The sequence below is a fragment of the Puma concolor genome, chromosome C1, assembly GCF_028749965.1.
Source record: "Puma concolor isolate L17-30 chromosome C1, mPumCon1.1.hap2, whole genome shotgun sequence".
In the NCBI taxonomy this organism is placed as follows: Eukaryota; Metazoa; Chordata; class Mammalia; order Carnivora; family Felidae; genus Puma; species Puma concolor.
In genome coordinates this window covers 142,623,504-142,649,324 of record NC_141674.1, presented here as the reverse complement: position 1 = coordinate 142,649,324, position 25,821 = coordinate 142,623,504, and positions in this window count along the sequence as shown.

Sequence of the window (25,821 nt, the reverse complement as noted above, 5' to 3'; positions counted from 1 at the left end):
GGAACATTTTTGTTAGGATTGTTGTAAAAATTATAACAAATATGCTTAAAAAACATTGAGGACAATGCCTGGGTCATTGTAAGCACTCAACAATTGCTCTTTACTCAATAGGTATTTCTTGAATTAATATCCAAATATTACAGCACATCAGCATAATATCATCTATGGGCATAATACTTTGAAAGATTCTGTTACCATTTCCAATGGGAATAATTTGAATTCTGATTTCCTGTATCTGATGCTGGATAGGAGGTGATAGCCTCTGCTGTGCTCCCCTATTAACATCAGTATGAGTGGGCTTTATGTAAATGAGACATTTGCATTCATGGTGATAGGAAGAATGAGTTCTAAATCATGTGGACTCTTTGGCACCTCATTTTCTTGTTTTTTGGTGTTGCGCTTCATCCAATGCACCTGTGGTCTGCATGTCTGCCTGAGCTGCAGTCATTAAACAGATATGTGAAGTCTCTTTTTAAAGTAATGACATATGCTTCCACTGTTTACATTTTGAGCAAATGATAGAAGTTTCCAGTGCATCTATGGGCAATTTTTAAATGAAGTGAAATCTCACCACTTAAATACTTACCTTTTCAAATTGCTGGTTCACTCGTATCAGGGACAAATGGAAAAAGTTGCTGATGCTGGTGCTAGCGTGAGCTTTTCCTATCAGCATAACCATGTGATTAAAAACCATTAAGTAGTTTATTAGTTTTTAAAATTTGTTGGCATATATTCCTTGCCAGGAATGTCTTTTCCACTCTTCCCATATAATAGGAATAATTAAATATAATAGTAATAATAGCAGTAACGATATTTCTGGACTTGCTCTGTATCAGGCATTGTTCTAAGTCCTTTACATGTTTTAACTAAATTTAATCTTATCCCTTAATATGGCAGATACAATGTAATCCCGCTTTTACAAGTACAGAAATTAAAGCTCAGCAATATTGAGCAACCTGTTTAAGGCTACACAGCTACTAAGTGGCACAGCTGGGATTTAAAGCCAGGCAGTTTGTTCCAGAGTTCACACTTTTAAAATAAATTACACCAAACTGCTTCTTCATTTAGTTCACTCTCAAAATTTCTTAAAAGCTCAGCTCATTGTCATTTCCTCCTGATCTACTTCCCTTGCCCAGTGTACCTCCCCTGCCCCAATTCCTACGGCATTATTTTGTTTATGTTATTCATTTGTCATTTAGGGAACTCTACTTATCATTGATAATTAATTGTTTTCATGTGTAGGTCCTATCTATCCCCAGTGATTTGAACTCCATGTATCATGCCTTGTAAATGTCTTCCTTGGAGCAGGTAATGATGGGTGAAGAATCCTCGCTTAGACAATACCTCTCTACACAGGAAAAGTGCAGCATAATTTTATCAACTGTCAAGGGATAAATTCTTTTCACCTATTTTCAGATATATGAGGTAGAAAACCAGTCTGAGGTAGGAGGAAAACTAAGCATTTAGGTTCTTGGATTCAGTTCTTTGTTGCTTGTGTGTGAATGATCATCTTGAGTCCATATGTTTGGAGAGTTATTTTACCCTGGCCAATATTTTACTATAGGGCTTTATTTATTAACATTAACAAGAATCATGGGACTAGACCCTCATGCCTCAGATGGAAAGTTTACACCTACTAAGAGAGTCCAGAGCAAGGCAATTAGCACTTACGGTTTTGAGTTGAATGAATGGAAACCATCTGAGAATTAGAAAGCATGCCAAAGTAGCCAGCACAATGGAAATCAAATTTTCAAAAAATGGCTAACTGGATTCTGTGACTGCATAATCATTTTCAGAAATGTTCTACAGCCAGAATTTCTCAAAACCCAGATCACATTGGTTTCTTTCCAGAACAGATGATGCCTAACTGCTTGTTCTATAGACATTTTTATTCCCTCTGTGGGAGATGTATTTCAAAATGGGACAAATATTCTCTTCTTGGCAGTTAGGAGTAGGTGAACTAGATATGACTGAACTCAGGAACTGAAGTTGGAGTATCCAATACTTGGTGGGCTCACTTGACCAGTGGGGCAGAGAAATCCCCATTGTAAACTTCACCGCGTATATCCATTAGGCAAGAATCGGTATTTACACAAGAAATTAATGAGAGAAGTTAGAAAATGCTTAGTAGAATTCCACTGTTATATTTTAATCTCCCCCAAACCATAGATGAGAATCATGGTTGCAATGCCATGCTAACCTGACATGATTATAAGTTCACTATTAGCTTTAATATGTTTTTAGGCAGGGTGCCTAGGTGGCTCAGTGGGTTAAGCATCGGACTCTTGGTTTTGGCTCAGGTCATGATCTCACGGTTGGTTTCGTGAGCTCAAGCGCCATGTTGGGCTCTGGGCTGATGGCGCAGAGCCTGCTTGAGATTCTCTGTCTCCCTTTCTGTCTCTCTTCCCTTCCGCCACTTGTGCTGTTTCTGTCCCTCTCAAAATAAATAAATAAACTTAAAAAATAAAATAAAATAAAATGTTTTTAGGCAGAAGAAAGCCACAAAGGAGAGGCTTCTTTGTTTTTACCTATCTGGAAAACTGGTGTGATAAAGAAAGCAGCACAGCATTGCTGGCTGGATCTGAAAGTAGGGAGGAGGGGCTGTGGATTTATCCAAAGAACCATTGATTTTCTAGTGTTTTTTTTGGAAATACCTGTGTTGCTATGTTTTCATTCACTCATAGTTGCTTCTGCTAATAAAGATCCTCTGGTGGCAGTAATTCTCAGCAGAGTGAAGTCGTTCAGCAATGAAATCCTTGGTGTATTCACTAACATGAAGTGCGATCTGTCCTTGCACATGGTACACATTCAGTTCTGCAGAGAGTCACATTGCTATTTATGCCTTTTGTTTAGTTACACAAGGGAACTAGAACAAGGAGTGTAGATTTTCACCTTGGCTTTTACAAGGTACATTATGAGCTATACACCTCCTTAGAATGAGCTTGGCAGTCCCTAGTTCTTAGGCAACAATTATTTGCAACTGGACTTAAGGAAAAGGGACATTAATTGCTAGTAATTAGTAGTTCACAGAGTTTTTTTTTTTTTTTTTACCGTGAAAGAATCAATCTCCTGAGAAGAGTGAGAAAAGCGAGAATGAATAGAAAAGTGAGGTTTTAGCTTTAGAATCCAAGCATTTTGAGCATAGTGTCATACCAATGGCTCACTCTGGTTTTATTTTGTGGCTCACAAAGCTTTATGTCACCTTCCCCCTTTTAAAATTTAATATTATTTTATCAAAGTTCTACATGTACGTTGTTGCAAAAGTCAAATCTTTTACAAAGCTCATAATGAAAAAGAGCAATTTCCCGCTCCACTCCTTCCCTGTTTGGTAGTCTCTGGAGGCAGCCTCTTTCAACTTGAAGCTGAAGCTCTTTCTTCTGCTGTTTACTGCCACATTTCTCAATAACATGCTTGCAACATCATTTCTTGATTATTTTTCAGCTTTAGGTCTTATTTACCGGTTTCTTATTATGGAAGGTAAAAACTTAGTGCTCTTAAAGCCACGTCCTACAACCTCAGGACCCATGTCCCCTCTTCATCTTCTCTTGTTGCTTTATCATTTAGATTGCATCTTGGTGTAACATCTTGGTGTTACATTCTTGGTGTAATTATATAAATTGATGTGACTATATAAATATTATTCACAGATGTGATGTATGCCAAAGTATAGTTACATTTTCTATCTTTCAAGTTTAGGTTTTCCTGGTGTCAATAATTGGCTTTCTCTGTCCCACTTTTTCTTTCCTTCTTTCATCTGTCCTTAGGCTTCTCTGTACTTAAGCAGAAATGATCACTAAGTCATTCTTAGTTGTCTGCCAAAAGTGAAAGTCTCCTCTGTAATACAACCAGTCCCTGTGAAAATATTACGTAATCAGTCTTCGTCCTTTTGTTCTGGGAGGGGGAGAGTTGGAGCACATCCTTCTGGGGGCCCTCTCTTCTGTTGTGATCTGGACTGGTTGCTTACAAGGCCCAATGCATAACTGCCACCCTGCGAACTCCCCTTCACCACCCTTGGGAAGATTCTCTTTGCTTTGCTTCTATAATGGATCCCCTGTTTCCTGGATCCAGTGTCCTTCTCAGTTTCCTCCCATAATTTGGTTTGGAACATCATTTAGTAGTTGATCAAAAAGGGGGTATGGGAAGTAAAGTTTTTGGGAACTTACATGTCTGATCATGATTTTGTTTTTTCCTCACACATGATCTCTTGCTTGGTCAACTGGAGATGTCCAAGATGGAAGTCCTATTTCTGTATAATATTTGACATTACTGCCCCTGATTTTGGGGCTTCTGGTGTTGCTGTAGAGAAATCTGATTCTTGATCAGATTTTGATTCTTGATCAATCAGCATTGTCACGCTGATTCTTGATCCTTTGAATCTGGTCTTGTTGTTTTTTAATTCTCTCAGGAAATTATTGAATCTTTTTTTTTGCCCTTGCTGATCTGAAATTTTTAAATGATGTGCCTTATAATATAATAAGTTTTCTTTCTTTCTTTCCTTTGGTTACTATTTTTAATCTGGAAACTCTTGCCTTTCAATTTGGGGAAATTTTCTTGAAATTAAAAAAATAATTTCTTCCCTTCTGTTTATCTATTCTTTTTTCCTGATGTTGGATTGCCTGAATTGATCCTAATCTTCTCTCTCTTATATTTCATCTATTTTTCCTTATATTCTGCCTTTTAAGAGATTTAATTTTATCCTCAAATCCTTTTGTTGAAATTTTGATTTCTGCCTTTATCATTTTAATTTCCAAAAAATGTTTTATATTTTGTTTCCCGAATGTTCTTTTTTTGCTTTATTTTCTTGTTTCATGGACACCATATCTGTTCTTATTTTTCTAAGTATATGAATTAATCTTCATAACTAAAACCATTTAGTTTTTTCTTTTCTTCCCTGCATTGTCTGTTTCTTGTAAGATAGTTTCTGTTTATTATTTTGGTCTCTGTCTTTTACATCAGAAGACTTTCTCTAGTGTCTGGTGACACTGGACTGGCCATTTACTTTTACTGCTTACCTGATTATGTTTGTATATTTGAGTACTTTAATGTGGTTTCACTTCTTCTTGTCTTTTGAATTATTGCCATGTGCAAATATTTACATATATATAAAACCTTGTAAAAAGCACTACAATCTTTGTTTTGCATAGTCAAAATTCATTTGTTTTTCTATTTGTTTCACATCTTATTTTTCCTGCTGTTTTTCATTCATCTGTTTGTTTCTTTGCTTCTGGAATACTTTTCTTTCTGCTTGAAGAATTTCCTTTAGTATTTCTTTTAATTCAGGTGTGCTGGTGATGAATTTCTCAAAGCTTTTATTTTGTGGAAAGTATTTATTTCATTTTGGATTTTGAAGGGGATATTCACTAAGTATAATAGTGTAGGTTGGCAGTTACTATCTTTCAGCATTTTAAGATAGACTTCATTGTCTTCTGTCTTCCAGTATTTCTGTGGAGAAGGTGGCTCTTAGTCTCAATGTTGTTCCTTAGGAAATAGTGTGACTTTTGTCCTCTGGATACTTATAAGATTTCTTTTCAGCAGTTATACTATGATGTGACAAGGAATGACTTTTTTTCCCCATTTAACCTGCTTGGGATTTATAGCACTTTTTTGAATTTGGGGGTTAATGTTTTTCATCAGCTTTGGAAAATCGCAGCTATTTTGTCTGCACATAGTGTTTCCATTTAATTCTTTTTTTTCAACATGTGATGTTTTTGTTGTTGTTGTTGTTGTTGTTGTTGTTGTTTTTAGTCCTCCAGCTTTACTGAGGTACAATAAACATACAAAATTGTGTAAGTTTAAGGTGTTCAAAGTGATGATTTGATATATGTTGTATTTACAGACATTTGTCATATTGCAAAATGATTGCCCCAATAAGGTGGGCTAACATCTCCATCATCTCATATAGTTATCTCTTGTTTTGTTTTGTTTTTGTTTTGTTTTGTTTTGTTTTGTGATGACTACTTTTAGGATTTACTTCCTTAGCCATATTCAAACATATACCACACAATATTGTTGACTGTAGTTCCCATGCTGTACATTACATCCTTAGAACTTATTCATCTAATAACTGGAAGTCTGTACCCTTTAACCACCTTCACCCATTTCTCCTCCCCAGCCCCCCTCCCTGGTCCATACACACTGCTGGGTTACCAGTCTACTTTCTGTTTCTCTGAGTTCAGTTTTTTAGATTCCACACACCAGTACAATCATACTCTACTTATCTCTCTCTGTCTGACTTATTTCACTTAGCACAATGCTGTCAAAGTTCAACTATGTTGTCACAAATGGCAAGATTTCCTTCTTTTTTATGGCTGAGTTATCTATCTAACATTTTTTTATCCATTCCACCATCAATGGCGATATGACAGTGAATTTAGTAAAGAAAACCCTTCTCCTTGTAGAGCCTAGCATTTTTCTGGAGAATATGGCGATAAACTAATAAATTTATATTATAATGTTAGTATGATGTGTGTGTCATAAAAAAAATAAGGCAGGGTAAAAAAATGCAGCAGGGTGGTACTGCTTTAGATAGGATGGTCAGAGTCATCCTCTTGAGGAGTGACTTTGGGATCTGGACAAGCCAAAGGTGGACCCAGTGTATATCATGCAAGGAACATGAAAACAAACAAAAAGTCGTCTAAGTAACTCTTCTACACTGTGACATAATATTTACATATTCAGAGTTAGAAAAAAAAATCTTAACTTACTTTATTTGGTAATCCAGATCCCTGTTCATCTAGGATAATGTTCTTTAAAATGTATATATACAGTAGACCAGCTATATGAAGATTATAGGTATCATGTTCATTGTATCTAAATCCAGTAATATTTATGATACACTTTTTAAGTAAGCAAAATTCAGGTTCCATTTGCCATTTCTTCTTCTTTTTAAAAAAAATTTAAATGTTTATTTTTGAGAGAGAGAGAGACAGAATGTGAGTGGGGGAGGGGCAGAGAGAGAGAAAGAGAGAGACAGAATCTGAAGCAGGCTCTAGGCTCTGAGCGGCCAGCACAGAGCCGGATGCGGGGCTCGAACTCACGAACTGCGGGATCATGACCTGAGCCGAAGTCTGACACTTAACCGACTGAGCCATCCAGGTGCCCCTTCATTTGCCATTTCTTGTGTATGAAGATATTTATTAGATTCATTAGGAACTGTCTTCAGAATTACTTTAGAAAAACATTGGGTCCAGGGAATACAGGATGGGTTAGTTTTCTGATCTTCGGTGAAAACAATGAAGTGAAGTTGCAAAGAGACTGTCACATTGTCTTCTCCAGCAGGCTCATGGAAGTACCGAGACCTCTGACCCTGCTGCTACAGGGATCCGTGTACCGGGGAGGAGCTCCTCCCCTTGTTTTGGAGAGTGATTCTGCTCCATGATATGTGTGTCTAGAAGATAAACTTGTCTTTTTTCTTTTGTAATCATAGAAGCAAGTTAAGAGACAGTGCTGTCCCAGCACGTCTCCTGTTGGCTGTGGGCTCTGGTAATATCTGCCGTCCCTGGCGTGTATGTTCATTTTCTCATTCTCTTTGAAGCCTCACTGTTTGCACTGCAAAGAAGTTAAGATCCTTGAGACTGTCTAGGCTGAATGTGGTCTTAAACCCAATGTTTTATTTACTATTCAAAAGCTCTGTCTTTGAGAGCATATTTACCAACAGGTAAACTAGGAGAACTTATAATGATAACCTGAAATACCACCAACTCTATTTAAATTGCCCTGCTTTTAAAATGTGTTTGTTTTGGCTGTGGTTAAAATGACTTAATATAGCAAGTTGATACTTTGAAGTGAAACATATTTTGAACCATTGTTTTATTTTTTTAAACGATGCAAGTGTTTTGATAGCTCTGTAATTAATTATAATGTACTCAGTTAATGGACATGAACAAAATATAAACATTCAATATGTTAACTAAACTAGTTAATTACTCAAACATGAAAATATTGAAAAAGTGCTTTTAAAAATAACTTAGTGTCCTATCTCTATTCTTGCCTCTGTAAGTTAGAATTTAATAAATGAAGTATTCACAAATCGTGTTGCACACATGGCTTAAGTTCTAAGTAAAGGAAAGAAAATATATCATATGCCAACCAAAAAGTCAATCCTGTAACTGCTGATACTTTTTTTCCTGTGAGCTCCACCCTAGTTCATAGTTCCCCAGAAATATTAATCAAAAGTGTGCTGTATATTCTGGGTGGTTTTCAGTAACATATTTTATATAGAAAATCCATATGTAAACTATTAGTAGGCAGAACATACAGATTTTTATATCATTTGATTATGTGGCTCAAATTTGTACTAAGGTTTACTGTGTATTTCTGTAGAGTTAATTGGTCACAGAGGGCTTCGACTCTATTTTGACCTAATTACTTGGTGTAGAACCATATACAAGCTGCTGGGAACTTTACTTGCATGATTATACTCTGGAATGCTAGAGCACCTTTCCCCAAAAGAAATTTCATGTGTTGTATGTAATATTATTTATTCTTTATACATACTTATGCTGGTAAGATAAAGCCCTTCTTTTTTTAAAAAAAAATTATTTATTTTGAGAGAGAAAGAAAGAGAGAGTGAATGAATGGGGAGGGGCAGAGAGCAAGGGAGAGAGAGAATCACAAGTAGGCTCTACATTGTCAGCATAGAGCCCAACGCGGGGCTCAGTCTCACAAACCATGAGATCATGACCTGAGCCAAAATCAAGAGTCAGACACATAAGTGACTGAGCCACCCACGTGCTCCAAAGTCCTTCTATCCTCAAGAACACTCCTTGCTCGTGTGTGTGTGTGTGTGTGTGTGTGTGTGAGAGAGAGAGAGTGTGTGTAGGGGATAATCTAGAATTCAGTTTTATAATCTCATGTATAGAAGTTTTTTTTTTTCTTGCCTTTCATTAGCGGATCATTGTGTTGTTGCTGATAACCTGTGGAAACTCTGTGAGTCTGTGTGTGTGTGTGTGTGTGTGTCTGCTGTCTCCAGTGGAAAGCCCAGCAATATGTTTCAGGGGCATTTGTCATCATTTTCCTGAGACCTTCTTGTATGCTTAGTTCTTCCCAGATCAAACACATACCTGATTATAATGGAGATATCACATGAATATCAAAGTTGTAACTTTGTTGTTCCCTTAAAGGACCCAAGGGAAAGTCCGATGGATTCATGCTTCAAGGTGAGGGTGCTCACACGTGTCTCTCCTGACCCCTCCTCTTTCCTTTTCCTTCTTTAGCTTCAAAGCACCCACTCATGTCTCTTAGACAAGTGCCCTCAGGCGTCCTTTGGGGAACTTGAGTCTCCTCACAAGAGGAAGAGATAACCCTTTCAACACATCGCTTTGATCCCTTCTGGGGTCTTACAAACTCCAAGGCTGCATATTTGTGTGGGTGCTCCTGGAGGCTCTCCTCTGCCCATCAATCATTGCTGAGCTCAGATCCTGTAACAGAGAATGCATGTGGGTGCTCAGTTCCTGTTTTGTCTACCCAGTGGTGAGAGTTATAGCCAATTTCTTCACTTGCTTATGTAAGAAGCAAGCACACTATACTATACTAAGGAGAGAGTTATGTTTTCTAGTCACACATGAAAAAGCTTATTTCTCATGTCACATAACTCTGACCATGCCCCCTAAAAAATAATCAGCCCCTACATTTTTGTGCAAATGAGCAATCTATTTGCCATGTCCCTGGATTATTTCTCCCCTGTTAGAATGTGAGCTTTGTGAAGGCACAGGTGTTTGTTTTGTTTAATATTGCTCTATCCCAATCTCTGGAACAGTGCCTAGCACAAAATAAGTGCTCAATGCATATTTGTTGAATAAATGAATATAGTAAGGATTATACACTACCAACAAATGGCTTCTTTGTTGCCATAAAGAGGTGAGGGTATTTGTGAAGAGAATGTCACCTTAGAGTAGTTTCTAAGAGAAAAAAAAGTTTCTTATTTACCTCTTCCCCCCCCCACCCCGGCCGCAAACACTCATACTGATCAGGGATGACTAAGGTGAAGAAACTGAAGGACAGAGAATACACAGAATTTATTTTACTAATGGGCAACTGGTCAGTTTGTCATGGTGGACCAAGGACTCTAGACTTGGACCTACTTCAAATTGATCTGGTTTAAATGGATCACACTGCATTCAGAATTATAACTACCATTTGGTGAGTAGACAAGGTTTGCCTCTCAAAGCTAACAAATAAATTTAAAAGTATACATATCAGTAATAAATAAACATTACATTTTTCAAGTCAAAGCTTGCAGTGCACTCAAGGATATTAAGCATCTGGTTTTTAAAAACAAGAATGTTCAATAAAGCAGATACCAGCAGTAGCCTCCAGAAACTTGAGCAAAGACCAGTCAGGCTTTGTGGTAAGTGGCTATCACACTGGGTTTTGAAATTGTGTTGTGCTGGGGCAAGTCAAAGGAAATGTGAATGTAACACAAATAAAGAATGGAGTGAATGCAGGATTCATTCTTTTGAGAATATGAGCACTGTGCATCAAACCAGGGAGGAGAGCTGATTGGGTTAATTTTCTTTCTGGATAATAAATATTGTGGCATAAGGCAGGAAGAGAGGGAAAGGACCACTGTGAATGACTAAAAAGAAAATTGCTAAAATCTCTATGTTGGTAATTGATCTTAATGGAACTTAATGATTTTATTACCATAATCAGTCACCTCTTATCTTGCTTTTGCTTCCACTCCGCTTTGAGAACTATTAACTCTTATTATGTGGCTGTGGTCAGGAAGAAACTGCTTGGTAACAAGTTTTAATTCCTATTGCAGTGTAACTTTGGCAAACTTACTTGTTTGCGTACAGAGCATTGGAAAAAAAGTTACTGTAAGATGAGTTGGGGTGGAGGGGATTGGTAGAGGTGTATATCGTTATGTTGATTTTTACTCTCAAGACCCAATGTGAGTGTTCTGAAGTCACAAATCATGTTTACTCATTCTGTATTCCCTGTGTCACACATAGTACCTAATATAAAGTAGGCACCTCATAAATACTTATGGAATGGGCAGTAAAAATAACTAATGTCCGTTTAATTCTTCATATTTTGTTTCTTGGAAATGGAGGTGATCTATGGATTGTCACAGGTCAAATTACTCTTTTAATTGATTCTTTATTAACAGATATTATAGGTGCTATGTTTCAGATGTGGACATATCCCGTATTAAATATACGTCTACCATTTGTTTAGGCTAGTATGCATCTTAAAGATGAAAACCCACAGCCAAATGAACTTGGTTCTGTGCAATTGCTGAAAGATTTTTTTTTTTTTTTGCTTGTCAGTGAAAAACTGACTTTTTAGTAAGATTTTAGACTTGTGGATTAGAAGATCATGATAGTAATCCTCAGGAAATATTGGTAATATTGTGACCATTTTATCATAATTGCAATACCCAACATATCTGTATATTTTTCATATACACATAATGAATTAGAAAATTCTGGATAGGCTGTTATTTCCATCTCTATTTTCTGGTGAAAGTTATCTGCTTGATTTTGTGAAATAGCTTTTTATTTTGAAATAATTTAAGACTCACAAAGAGTTGCAAAAATAGTACAGAGAGTTTCCAGTGTACCCTTCACCTGGCTTCCTCTGGAGCTAATATCTTACATAACTAGAGTGCATTGTCACAGTCAGGAGGTTGGTATTGGTACGGTATACTCAAATACAGAACTTATTCAGATATCACTAGTTTTTAAATGTACTCTTTGTGTATTTGTGTTTGTGTGTGTGTGTAGTTCTATAAAGTGTACCACATGTGTGGACTCTTGTAACCAACACCATATTCAGGGTACAAAACTTCCATCACCACAAAGAAACTCCTGTGCTTTCCCATAAATGTCACATCCTTCCTCCAAACCTAACTCCTGCAACTACTAATGTGTTCTCCCCTGCTATAACTTGGTCTCTTAGAGATTGCTGTATAAAGGTAATCATTTGATAGGTAACCTTCTGATAACGACTTTTTTCACTTTGTATGATGTCCTTGAGATCTAGCCAAGTTAACAATATTTTGTTCCTATTTATGGACTAGCGGTATTGCATGCATGTTTGATTTTTGGTAGCAAACCTTCAATTCCACAGCCAAAGCATCCTACAAACTGACACTAAAGGTTTCTCAAGAATTATGGTCTTGGGGCATTTTATGGAAAAGGCTCCCAAAGCCAGAGAATGATACAAGGAATGAAGAAGACAGTCTTTCTCAACTGCTTCATGTGCTCTGAGCTTTCTTACAAATGAATGCCATCCAGTCCAGCTCTCACTTGTTTTATTAATTTCTTTTTATGATGGTGACACTTCAGGATTTCTCACTGCTTTCTTCAGCTCCTGGGCATTGGCTGCTTCTTTGCTGTCTATATACCTAAACTTCAATTCTTTCTAACTTATTTTCCAAATCCTGATTTTAGTGTTGACCCCAGCTTAATTAAACCTAAACTACTCCTCCAAGGAGTCAAGCAGCCTGGGAACATGTGTTGATCCCTGGGGTAGGTCTGGAAGGCCTCTATTTGCACAAGTGACTGAAGATACCTCCAAGAGTCACAGTTGTTTAGGGACCAGGGGGCAAAATCTATAGAAAAAATGCACTCCTCAGAATACTGTGTCTGTCATTGAAGTTTTCCAAGGGGGTTTCAAACAAAAGGCTTTGAGAAACTAAATGAGCTCTTTTTCTTTAATCTCTTAGGGACACTGAGTACAGGACATAAAGGCAATGTGCCAGAAGCACCGCACTGATAGGCAGTGGTGATTAGGGCAGCTTTGGCAACAGAGGTGATATCACTGTGTCAGAAGCAATATCAGTGCATGATGAGGCATCTCCTCCAGAGTGCTTGACCTTGTTACTGGTTCCCTTAGCATTGGCATCACCACCTCTGTGCTTTGGCAGCCTTGGGCAGACCTCCATTGGCTTGGCAGGGTGGCAGTGCTTCCTGTAACCACTGGTATGAAGGCAGTATTTTCAACATCAGTGTTGAGAAGTGATGTGTGTGTGTGTGTGTGTGTGTGTGTGTGTGTGTGTGTGGTGTTTGACTTACAATCTCTGGAGGTATCGTCCTGCAGAAGTATCACAGCCTCTCAAACTATTTCCTATATTGATTTTGTAGAAGAAAAGTGGATCTAATACTTTGCTCTGTCTAGAAAACTATAAAAAATCTTGTTGAATTTCAAAGCTTCTCCTTGGTCTTATTGTAGTAAGTGGTGAACATCAGTAAAAAGATACTTTTGTAGAGGAACTCACTTATTACTCAGGTACCAAAAATAATATTTTTCTATGATACGCATTATATGTACGTATAATATTTCCTTAAATTAAAAAAAAATTTTTTAAGTTTATTTATTTTGAGAGAGAGCACAAGTAGGGGAGGGGCAGAGAGAGAGAGAGGGAGAGAGAGAGAGAGAGAGAGAGAGAGAGAGAGAATCTCAAGCAGGCTTTGCACTGTCAGCATGGAGCCCAATGCAGGGCTTGAACCTATGAACCACGAGATCATGACCTGAGCCAAAGTTGGACGCTTCACCAACTGAGTCACCTAGGCACCCCATTTTCTTTTCTAAAATGTTTATTTATTTTGAGAGAGAGAGAGAGAGAGAGAGAGAGAGAGAGCATGCATGAGCGGGGGAGGGGCAGAGAGAGAGGGAGAGAGAATCCCAAGGAGGCTCCTTGCTGTCAGTGTGGAGCCTGACACAGGGCTTAATCCCACGAACCATAAGATCATGACCTGAGCTGGAATCAAGAGCTGGATGCTCAACTGAATGAGCCACCCAGGAGCCCCTGTACATATAATATTTTCTGAGAATGAAAATAGAAGAAATACAAAGGGCAAGTGCCACTGTTTTTCAAATAATGTAAAATACTGACGTTAGGAGTGCTTGTACAGAGATGGATAGCAAAGTGTTTCTTTTCTTAATATAGTTTGAACTTCTACTCTTCTGTGGATTACTGTATATCTGTGAGATGTCTGTATGTTCTTATTGTTTAAAAAACAAAATTCGGGGCGCCTGGGTGGCGCAGTCGGTTAAGCGTCCGACTTCAGCCAGGTCACGATCTCGCGGTCCGTGGGTTCGAGCCCCGCGTCGGGCTCTGGGCTGATGGCTCGGAGCCTGGAGCCTGCTTCTGATTCTGTGTCTCCCTCTCTCTCTGCCCCTCCCCTGTTCATGCTCTGTCTCTCTCTGTCCCAAAAATAAAATAAACGGTGAAAAAAAAAAAAAAATTTAAAAAACAAAATTCAACTGAGTAAATTGTAAAGATCTTATTGGCTTTATTGAATTATTCATGAATTGAGCAGCGTCTCATCTAGCAGATAAAGGAGTTCTGAAGAGCCTACCAAACAAGACTTTTCTACACGGAAGGGAGCAGGAACAAGGACATTATACTAGCCCCCAAATTGGATTGGTTACTTCAAGGTTGCTTTCCTTTCAGAGATGGCAAGGGTATATCAGGCAAATTACCCAACTAATGCTGATCAGGCAATTCCATTCAATGAGCTGATTTAAGATTCCATTTCTGAGAGAGCTGAAATGGTAATTAAGGTAAGTCTCAGTTTGGTGATGTGGGCTTAGCATAAGTGACTGAATTTTGGGACTGTTGTCTTGTTTTTAACACTGTATTTACTTAGTAGGTGAATTAAGGAAGAATAAGTTGCCTAATACTAGTAGAGACACCTCAGAAAAGACAATATTTGACTGAATAACTCAGAACTTTGGAGAATATATTTCCATGGGTGACTGAATTGCACACTATTCTTGAGGAAGAGATAGATCTTAGTGTAGCAGGATTCTCTCACTGAGAGTCGTGACACCGAGGCTTTTCTTTCCAGGAAACAACTTAATTCATGCTGGTACTGCTCAGTTGCGTTTGTACCCAAAGAACTGAGCCCCAAACGACATGTGGCATAGTTGTTTATATATATTTTTTACTCTTTTGTCTCCCATATATGGTAACACATAAACATGTGGTCTGATTAAGTGGTCTCACGTTACAATGTCGTGAGGGATGTTGTCACGTATGCGTGTAACCAGATTGCCTTGAGGTTTTTTTTCCCCGCCTTTCCTTAGGGAGGTGACCCTACCACATTAGAGCTGGAGAGGGGGAAAAGCTTCCAATATGGGGAATATTATGTGGCTATAGTTACCACTGGAAACCAGCAAGTAATTACTGGAGAAGTTGAGGTCATTGAAAGAATTTACTGCCTTTCTGATCTATAGATTTTTCTGTTGTCTCTCCGTTTCTATTTGACCTTACTTTAAATGCCACACACGAAGTATTGTCAACTGTCACTACTAACACCTCCATGGTCTATAGTGGAGTTACCCTCAGTTCTTTATCCTCTGCCAGTGGCACGTCCTGCCATTGTTTCCAGCCTGAGACACTCTAAGCTGCAAGGCCCAGGCAACATTTTTATGCTCCACTGTCACTGCCAAAATTAAGCAGTTGTGTTTTTGAAATGCTGAATTTGACATTTCTATTGGACAGTCAAGGGGAGATATTAAGTAGACTGTTTTGTCTGAATCTTAGAGGATAAGTCTGAGCTGTTAAATTTGGCTGTTGCCATTATATAAATGATATTTAAATTACTTTGATTTTTTAACTGTTTTATTTATTTATTTTGAGAGAGAGAGGAACACAAGAAGGGGAGGTGTAGAGAGAGAGGGAGAGAGAGAATCCCAAGCAGGTTTTGCACTGCCAAGGCAGATCCCCATGCGGGGCTTGAACTCATGAACTGTGAGATCATGATCTGAGCCGAAATCAAGAGTCAGACGCTTAGCCAACTGAGCCACCCAGGCGCCCCTACATAGTTTTTAAAACTAAGAGACTAGATGGGGGAGTCAGGAAAGTCAAAGCCCTGGGGTGATCTTAGGGGGAGGAAGAGGAAGAGGAACCACTCAAGGAAATGAGAAAAAGAATGATCAAGTGAGGAAGGAAGGAAACTTGGAGACAAATGAAGTCTGTGTCAAAGATGATGGTGACTCAGGACTATAAAATGCTGGTGATGCCTGCAAATGGACCATTGGAGGTCATTTTTGACTTACCATTGGTAAGAGCAGATTTGGTCCAAGGAAGTGGACAAAATTATCTTTGGATTGAATTTGATAGGGAATGGGGAAAAAGAGTTGAAGACCATGGGAATAGATAAGGAGAACAAAGAAACAGGGAGGAAGCTGGTAGGAGAAATGGAGTCAAGAGAAGATAATATCTCAATGTGCCTTGGCACTGAATTTAAAAGGGAAGAAAATGGGGGGGGGAAACAGTTTTAGCCAGTTTGTGTCTCCTAGTGTCCTGCAATTTCTTCTCATCATGATGAAAAAGAAAGATCTCGTTCAGATTTTGGTAGGCCTAAAGACAGTGCCACAACCTTCACAGGGACCTTCTCAATTCAGCTGTACGATTGCTTTCCTTTTCCCAGAACTGGACGCACATGTGGAAGATTCAGCGGTCAGCAAGTTTAATAGGAAATTCTTCACATCAGACCCTGATGATGATAATCCCATCCTTCCATGCCAACTCTACTGTTTCTCTGACATCCTTGTGACTAGCCACATCCTTTCTTTTCATTTAGAGAGTGGGACAAATAGGGTCACTCTCTGAAGCATCACTGATTCCCATTATGCTCTGCCCCTATGTGCCCATTCTGTCTTCAGGGGTACTGAGATAGAATCCAACAGTTAGGAACCTGATTACCTCATTTCGTCATCATTGCACTATCCCACTAAAGTCATAATCCATTGTTATTCCAGTGCTTGATGAAAGAAAGAATTGAGATTTAAAAAGACCTAAACTTTATGGCATCCTTACAAACAAACAGTGTCAGGCAAGTATTGGTTGGAAGCTAAATAATATATTAGATTATTTTGTTAGATGCCAATAGACTTTTATCTGCTATAGCAAATCACATTTCTTCTGAAAAAAAAATGCAAAATGGTAACACTTTCCCTGCTCTTATCTCAGTGATTTAAATCATGGAAAAGCAGCTCTCTTGCTCTATGCCCTCCCCACCTTCCCCCACCACCCCCAACAGCATCATTGTAACTTCACAGTCATTATCAGGGAGTCTTGCCTCTGCTTGTTCCTTTTTCAGGGAGCAAACTGTGATGTCAGCATGTCAGTAACATATTAGATATGTATCTCTAGAGGTTGCTGTGGCAAATCTGGAACCAGAGCCTCTCTAATGAGCCTTTGCTATTGCCACCTGATAGACCAAGCATTCTTAGACTTTGTCTGTTAGATTTGGTGTCGGCTTTGGCTGTGAGAGCCATTGCTTTCATTTTTGGCAGTAGATTGGTGTTGGATGGGAGTGGGCGTGAAGTCATGTCCAGTCATAAAGTGTCACTTGATCTGATAGAGGAATTTCTTGGGCTGGAAATGTAGCATGTGCAACAGGACACTAAGGAGATATGTTAAGTTAAAATCTAGTTCCTGGCAGTTACATGGGTTCTGGAGTATTTCACTGATTGTAGTTATTTCTTGTGGCATTTGGTGCCTGTTGGTGAGTACTGATGTAGAAATTAGCCTCCATAATAGCCAGATCATCATGTAATATAACCTATTAGAGGAAGAAACGTGATAGAGCCCTGATATTTTATTGGAGAAGTATAGACTGTTTTTAAAAAATTTATTTGTGGGGTGCCTGGGTGGCTCAGTCGGTTAAGCGTCCGACTTCAGCTCAGGTCACGATCTCGCGGTCCGCGAGTTCGAGCCCCGCGTCGGGCTCTGGGCTGATGGCTCAGAGCCTGGAGCCTGCTTCCGATTCTGTGCCTCCCTCTCTCTCTGCCCCTCCCCCGTTCATGCTCTGTCTCTCTCTGTCTCAAAAATAAATAAACGTTAAAAAAAAATAAAAAAAAATTTACTTGAGAGAGAGAGAGCGCAAGCAGGAGAGAAGAACAGAGTGGGGGTGGAGAGAGAGAGAGAGAGAGAGAGAGAGAGAGAGAGAATGAGCGAGCGAGCGGGAATCTTAAACAGGTTCCATGCTCAGCATGGAGCTCAATTCCACGACCCTGAGATCATGACCTGATCTGAAATCAAGAGTGGGACGTTCAACCAACTGAGCCACCCAGGTGCCCCTAGGCTCTTTCAACAAGAGCTTTTCAAGTAAAAGTTTGCTAACATGTTACAAGTTTTCTCTTCCCCCAATTATCACAAAATCTTCCCTCTCACTTTCATTGAGTGTTGTAATTTTTTATCTCAGAGGGTCATAGATTATGACTGTATAATGAAAGCCTGTAATTTTGCTGTGTTAAAGAAACTAGAATGATAGCTTTAGTAAATCAACCAGGTCACAGTTTTGATTCCGTGTTGTGCTCTTACTTTCCACAATATATGTACATATAACATGTACGTCTTTTTAGGGAGCAGAAATTAATTTGAGTCAGAAAAGAGGTAAAAAGCAACCCACATGGTTGCCTTTGTCAAGGAGACAGACATTTTTGATACAGCTCTTAGGGGAGTGAGAAGATTTTAATAGAATATAACAGCTCTCTGGAGAGAAGAACATATTTCCTATATGATGAGGGTGGTTATGCCTTATTTCTGCAGAAGTTTTTCCTTGAATCCAGATTTCAGATCTGGTAAGGGGGCCCAGGAAAAGACCCTGTGTGTAGAGGTAAGAAGGGCAGATTGGTTCAGATTTTCCTAAGAGGTAGACCAGACAACAGAATTTCAGCATCCACCAGGTATCTGTCAGATGGTGGCAATTTCCAGCAACAACATAACAGGGACGTATCAGTGACAGATTGAATCGGTTATCTGGAGATGAAAGGCTCCCCAGACCCTCATTTCCTCTCGGATTCCGCTTTTGATTGCTTGCTTTGTCCTTTGTATCTCTTTTCTTCACTATCTCATTGGTTCTTTCTCTTCTTTTTCAGAACCTCAAGCTTATCTTTTAAACTGATTTATTTTGGGTTTTATGGCTTAGGGAGCAGCTGAAACTAACAGGAAAAATATAAAGAGCAAACCTGGGTATTTTCTTATTGTCAAAGAACAGATGCTGTGGCAGGTGCTGCTGGCAAGATATTATAATCAAACAGGCATGGAAATGTAGAATTTTATTTCTCCATCTTAAGACAGTGCTCTCAACTTGCTGATTCATTCATGTGATTAGGGGAAAATTAATATTTCAGAAATTTGCCCACAGTCCATAAGATAGTGATATGTGACAAAATCCTTTATGTGCTCCCATAATGCAGATTCATCTGGGAGGAATGATGTTCACCTCTTAATGAAGTCCTTCTCATGTTACATTTCATGCCATAGTGAAAGAGGGGTTGCTCCTCTCTGCTCCCAAAGAAGAGGGGATATGTAATCATTCAAACTAGTGCCAGTAGCTGAAAGAGTGTCTGGTTTTGATAAATCTCTGTGTTTTGATTATAAGCAGAATATTCAGGTTTTCTGCTTGTATATTTGTCTTAGGTCTGGGGTAACAATTCTTTCCCTAAGCTGCTCATATATCAAATACTCATTTTGGCTTACTTTATATTTTTATTTTTGGGGCCAGAAAGATACCTCTCAGTTCCTTTGAATGGCTCTTTTGGTTATTCTTCAGGCACTCAGTTGTCCATTATTTACTAAGCTGGTGATAATGGGATTGAATACAGGTCTTCTGCCCAGAGAAGTCACTGTGTACCAGCCCACAGTTGTTCAGGCTGTTTGGATACCTGACTGGGCAGGTATCTGGTCCATGATTTGGGACTGCCACTGAATCTTCTTAATCTTAGAAAAAAGATATGAGCAAGACTGTCCCCTGAAAAGTTGTTAGTAAAGTTTCTTTCTTTCTTTTCTTTCTTATTCTTTCTTTCCTTCCTTCTTCCCTCCCTCCCTCCCTTTCTTTATTTCTTTCAATAATTTCTTGATTTAGCACTGATAACATTTCTAGTATGGCTGCATCAATTTATACGGTGAGACTGCTAATTAGATGATTTTATTGTTAATATGTACTCATGTATTTCTCATATGTTGTTAATATGTACTTTTCATTTTATCCAGATTTATGTGTTTAACATACTTGAAAACTTACAGTGGTGCTATCTTTAAAGATTAATTATTCATATGAACAGTCCCAAATGATGTCCATGATTTCCTTGGACCATCAGAACTTGAATGAAGTTGGGACCTATTAGTAATTTTCTTTCTTCCAACTTGTCTTTGGGCTGATTGAAATGCTCTGGGAAATGTGTCCTCACAAGTGGAATTGGAGCTTTTCTTGGGGAACATTGAAATATCTTTCGAAGTTAGGCAATAGATTCACTTTCATTGGTCCATTTATCTGACTGGAAGAGACCTGAGAAAAAAATTGATTCAAGAAGCAATTATTGTGCCAGTGCCATATTGTTTTAGTTACTGTATCTTTGTGATCTGTTTTTAAAATCAGGAAATGTGATGAAATTGCTTTGGCTGCTCAGGGTCTTATATGGCTCCATATGAATTTTAGAATTTTCTCTGTTTCTGTGAAAAATGCCATTGGGATTTTGATAGGCACTGCATTGAATCTGTAGGTCACTTTGATTAGTGTGGGTATTTTAATAATATTAAGTGTTTTAATACATAAACACAGGATGTTTTTACATTTTTTTCTGTGTTCTTCAATGTTGTAGTTTTTAGTATATGTGTTTCACCTCCTTAGTTAAATGTTTATTTGTAGGTATTTAATTCTTTTTGATGCTATTGTAAGTGGAATTGTTTTTTTATTTCCTCTTTAGACACTTCATGAAATTGGACCCTTACCTTGCACCATACACAAAAAGCAACTCAAAATGGATTAAAGATTTAAACATAAGACCTGAAACTATAAAACCCCTAGAAGAAAACATAATGGAAAAGCTTTATGACATTGGTCTTGGCAATGATTCTTTGATATGACACCAAAAGCACAGGCAATAAAAACAAAAATAGGCAAGATGACATCAAAGTGAAAACTTCTGCACAGCAAAGGAAACCATTCCACGGAATGGGATGAAAAAGCAACCCATGGCATGTGAGAAAATATATCTGATAAGGGGTTAATATCCAAAATATATAAGAAATTCTTATAGCTTAATAGCAAAACCCAAATAACCCAATTAAGAAAATGAGCTAGGGGCACCTGGGTGGCTCAGTCAGTTAAGCATTTGACTTCGGCTCAGGTCATAATCTTGTGGTTCGTGAGTTCGAGCCCACATTGGGCTCTGTGCTGACAGCTCAGAGCATGGAGCCTGCTTCAGATTCTCTATCTCCCTCTCTCTCTGCTCCTCCCCTGCTTTCACTCCGTCTCTCTCTCCCTTAAAATAAATAAACATTAAAAAAATTTAAAACATGAGAAAAATGAGCAAATGACTAGAATAGACATTTCTCCAAAGAAGACATGTAAATGGACAACAGATATATATGAAAGATGCTCAGCATCACTAATCATTAGGGGAAATCAAATCAAAACCACAATGAGATAGGACATCACATTTTTCAGGATGGCTACTATCAAAGAAAAACAAAAGATAACAAATATTGATGAGGATGTGACCCTTATATACTATTGATGGGAATATAAAATGGTACAATCACTGTAGACTGCACACTCCACAGTGTGGAGTTTTCTCAAAAAATTAAAAGTGGAACTATCATATAACCCCTCAGTACTGCTGGGTAAATATCCAAAATAATTGAATTAAGAACCTTTAAGGGATATCTTCATCCTCATGTTCACTGCAGCATTATCCACAATAGTCGAAGTAGGGAAACCTAATTGTCTATCGACAGATGAAGGGATGACCAAACTGTGATATACATGCAATGGAATATTATTCATTAAAAAAGAAAGAAATTCTGCCTTTGTGATAACATAGACAGACATTATGGACATTATGTGAAGTAAGCCAGTCATAGAAGAACAAATGCTGCATGATTCCAATTATATGAGATATCTAAAATAGTCAAACTCATAGAAATGGAGAGTGGAATGGTAGTTTCCAGGGCTTGGGGGCCAAGGGAAATGGGGAGTTGCTATTCAGTGGGTATAAGTTTCATTCATGCAAGATGAATAAATTTTAGAGGTCTATTGTGCCTGTAGTTACACTGAAAAATTTGTTATGAAGGCATATCTCATGTTAAGTGTTCTTATGACAATAAAAGAGAAAAGAAGAAACAGTCATATAGTGAAGAGGAACACAAGCTTGTAGTCAAGGCAACCTTGATTCAGAGCCCAATTTAGCATTTACTAGCAATGTGACTGCCTTTCTGAGACCAAGTTCCCTATCGTGTAGGATAAAGATCTGGCAGAGTTATTTGTCAAGGAGTAGGTGCAATAACAAGCAAACCTCTAGCTGTCTTTAAACATTTTGTTTTTGTTTTAAATGTTTATTTATTTTTGAGAGAGAGAGAGAGGGTGAGCAGGGGAGAGGCAGAGAGACAGGGAGACAGAGGACCTGAAGCAGGCTTTGCATTGTCAGTACAGAGCCCGATGTGGGGCCTGAACTCATGAACTTCGAGATCATGACCTGAGCTGAAGTCAGATGCGTAGCCGACTGAATCATCCAGGCGCCCTGCCCCTCCAGTAGTCTTAAATGGGAGTTTTCTACCTCTCTTCTTTCCCTTCTCCAAGAGTCAGTTTTATCATCTGTAAAATGGACAAAATAAGTACTTCCCAAGGTTATTGTGAGATTAGGGAATTTGGGCTTGTCCACAGTGATGGGTAGTTACTCAAGATATAAGTCTTCCAAAATAAGACCGTGTTTAACCCATCCTCTTCAATTCCACTTTACAGACAAATTGAGGCCTCGTGAGAGGTTGTGCGGTGGGAGGCCTGGACACAGACACACTGGCCAGTGTTCACTTCACTATATTGTTATTGGCCATGTAAACATTCCAGATAACCGGGTTTGAGGAGCTGGAGACTAAATTTTAGGCCATGTGATGAACAGCCTGGATAAAGTCCTAGACTTATATAATAGCAAGAAATATTTAGAAATGGCACTGGACATCCAGATTTACTAGAAGAAAAATCAATGTGCTGTGAATATAAAACTCAATTTTAATTTAAAGGACTGGTTTAAGTCTAGTTTTAAAAACTGCTTCGAATCATTTTCTTTGGCTACCTTTCTTTCTTTCTTTCTTTCTTTCTTTCTTTCTTTCTTTCTTTCTTTCTTTCTTTCACCATCAGTGTTCGCTAATATAACAATTTTGTCTTGGTGGATTCTTTACTAGGTGTCTCTTTACCCTGAAAAGCCAAATAATACCCTCATTCTACATGACACCGATACCAAAGTCAGATAAAAAGGGTTTCATTGCAAGGATAAGAAAGAGCTAATTTTCTAAAATTGGAACATTATCTGTCATGTGTTACTACTCTGTAATTATGACTATTATTCTCATTGGGAAAAAAGAGATATTTCAGGAGGGGAAAAGATTTTTATAAGAGGCTTTTAATATAAATGGGCAATTATATTAAAATACTGACTTTCATACTTAGACATTATGTTGTAGATACTTTATATTATATTTGATGTAAATTTAGTAAATGATATGCATGTGAAAACCTAAAATATAGGAGTGCTACTTCTTTAAATGAGAAGCATGAATAGTCTTGCAAAATGGATTCATGACTTTTATGCTTACAGAGATTTTATTGTTAATAATGTATTGTGTTTTTCTTTTCTGGTGAAGAATGAATCATTTTCATTTGGCAATGATTCTGAATTTTTTTTTGCAAGAATGATTATGCTTTTTAAATCGTGTGTGGGGCTGAACAAAGGGCAGTGATAAAAATAAAAATTGTAACCATGATTCATCTTTTTCTAGAATAAAAAGACAATAGTATAAATTATGAAGATTCCATTGCTTTTGCTTTAAGTGATGTGTAGAAGGACAGTTGATAAGCAGGTAGAAAGTTTGGACATGGAAGGAAATAATAATTATTAATCTTTCTGAGTTTAAGAAGTTTACATTGAATAGGTACAAAATCTTTCGAACATGATTCACCTCAGATGTTACTTCTAGCATGAGACTATCCAGGACTTGTAGGCCAGAAGGTTATACAGTTTTGGAACCCTTTTTAGGAAAAATAATAGAAGATTAAAGCATACAGAATGAGAACCAAACAAGATATTTATTTGGAATGAGAAGAGAGATTAAAACACTATAAATTTAAAAAAAAGAGGGATGCCCGGGTGGCTCAGTCTGTTTAGCACCTGACTCTCGATCTCCGCTCATGTCATGATCTCAGGGTTCATGAGCTTGATCCCCATGTTGGACTCTGCACTACTCTGCACGAGCCTGCCTGGGATTCTCTCTCTATGACGCTTTCTGCCCCTCCCATGCTCTCTCTCTCTCTCTCTCTCTCTCTCAAAATAAATAAATAAACTTAAAAAAAATAAAGAAAAAATGACAAATGCTACCAGCATAATTTTATCCAGAAAAACATGTTATTTTAAATTATAACTATCTGACACATCTTCACAATCCCCTTTTTCTTTACATTTTGAACAGATTAAGTTTTGATTGCTTTTTCATGTGAAATGATTTTGTAATATTTTCTATGGGGTGAGTATAAACATAATTCAGTGTTTCACTAAGCATGTCTCACTGAGATTTGTTTGATGGTTTGATAGTTAGGATGCTTAAGTATGACCATACACAAATATAAGGCTGTGTGGTATTGCCATGGGACTTGTGCCCTTCAAACATAAGACTTCTGATAAATTCAATTTCACATAAGTCCTACAAAATATGTGGTTCATCTGTAATTATGTACTCTGCATTATTGAGACTTCCCCAAGATGTGAGAGCTTGTATTTTAATGCAGATGATAAATAGATCCTTTACTTAGAATTTTGTTCATTTGATGATTGGAAGAATTTTCTATAGATTAGCTTTTGGTTCTATACAATTCAAAACTTGTTGTTGTTGTTTTTCTCCTATTTTCCACATACTCCTAGCACTGGATGCTGCTGTAAGAGACAAGTTTATCTCAACAGGATCTCTGTATTGGTCCCTCGGAGTATGATTCAGTGGGCAATACAAATATTTTGGGAAGCCATTCCTATAATGGGATAGTTCAGAATAACTTACCTATATTAAAAAAAATGGGGCGCCTGGGTGGCGCAGTCGGTTAAGCGGTTAAGTTGAAGTCCGACTTCAACCAGGTCACGATCTCACAGTCCGTGAGTTCGAGCCCCGCGTCGGGGTCTGGGCTGATGGCTCAGAGCCTGGAGCCTGTTTCCGATTCTGTGTCTCCCTCTCTCTCTGCCCCTCGCCCGTTCATGCTCTGTCTCTCTCTGTCCCAAAAATAAATAAACGTTGAAAAAAAAACAAAAAACAAAACAAAAAAAAACTGTGAGCAACATAAATATATTCCACTAACCCAAATTAAATGTATCTCGGCTCAACTTCCTCTTGGCTGGATCCCCCAAATGCTGATAGCCACTCTGATGCCACTTGACATGAGGGAAGTATGATGGAAGCAGTCAGAAGGGAAAGATCCTAAACAACTGTGGTTAAGAAAAACATCTCACTTTTGGGGATGTTTCAAAAACATTTGAAAACATGTTGCCGTCACCTCTCTGGGGCCATGGAGAGATCCATGAATGTAAGTGGCTCTACAGCTCACTTTACCGGAGCTCTGCCTGGGCCCCCAAGTGTGGTGGGTCATATGCCAAGGGATGTGTGTGTGCCTAATGGATAGACATGAAGCATCAGGGGGAAATTTCTTATTTTAAACTGTCTCCTTCACCAAAGACCTGCACTGGACCGTTAGCAATTCATTTCTTTCTCTTCATCCTTGGCCTTTCCGTTGGCAGAATTCTCTTTTGAAGATGCTACATCTCTTAGGAGGAGTGGCACAAACTCCTCATGGCCTTGTATCAGAGTGCTTCCCTCAT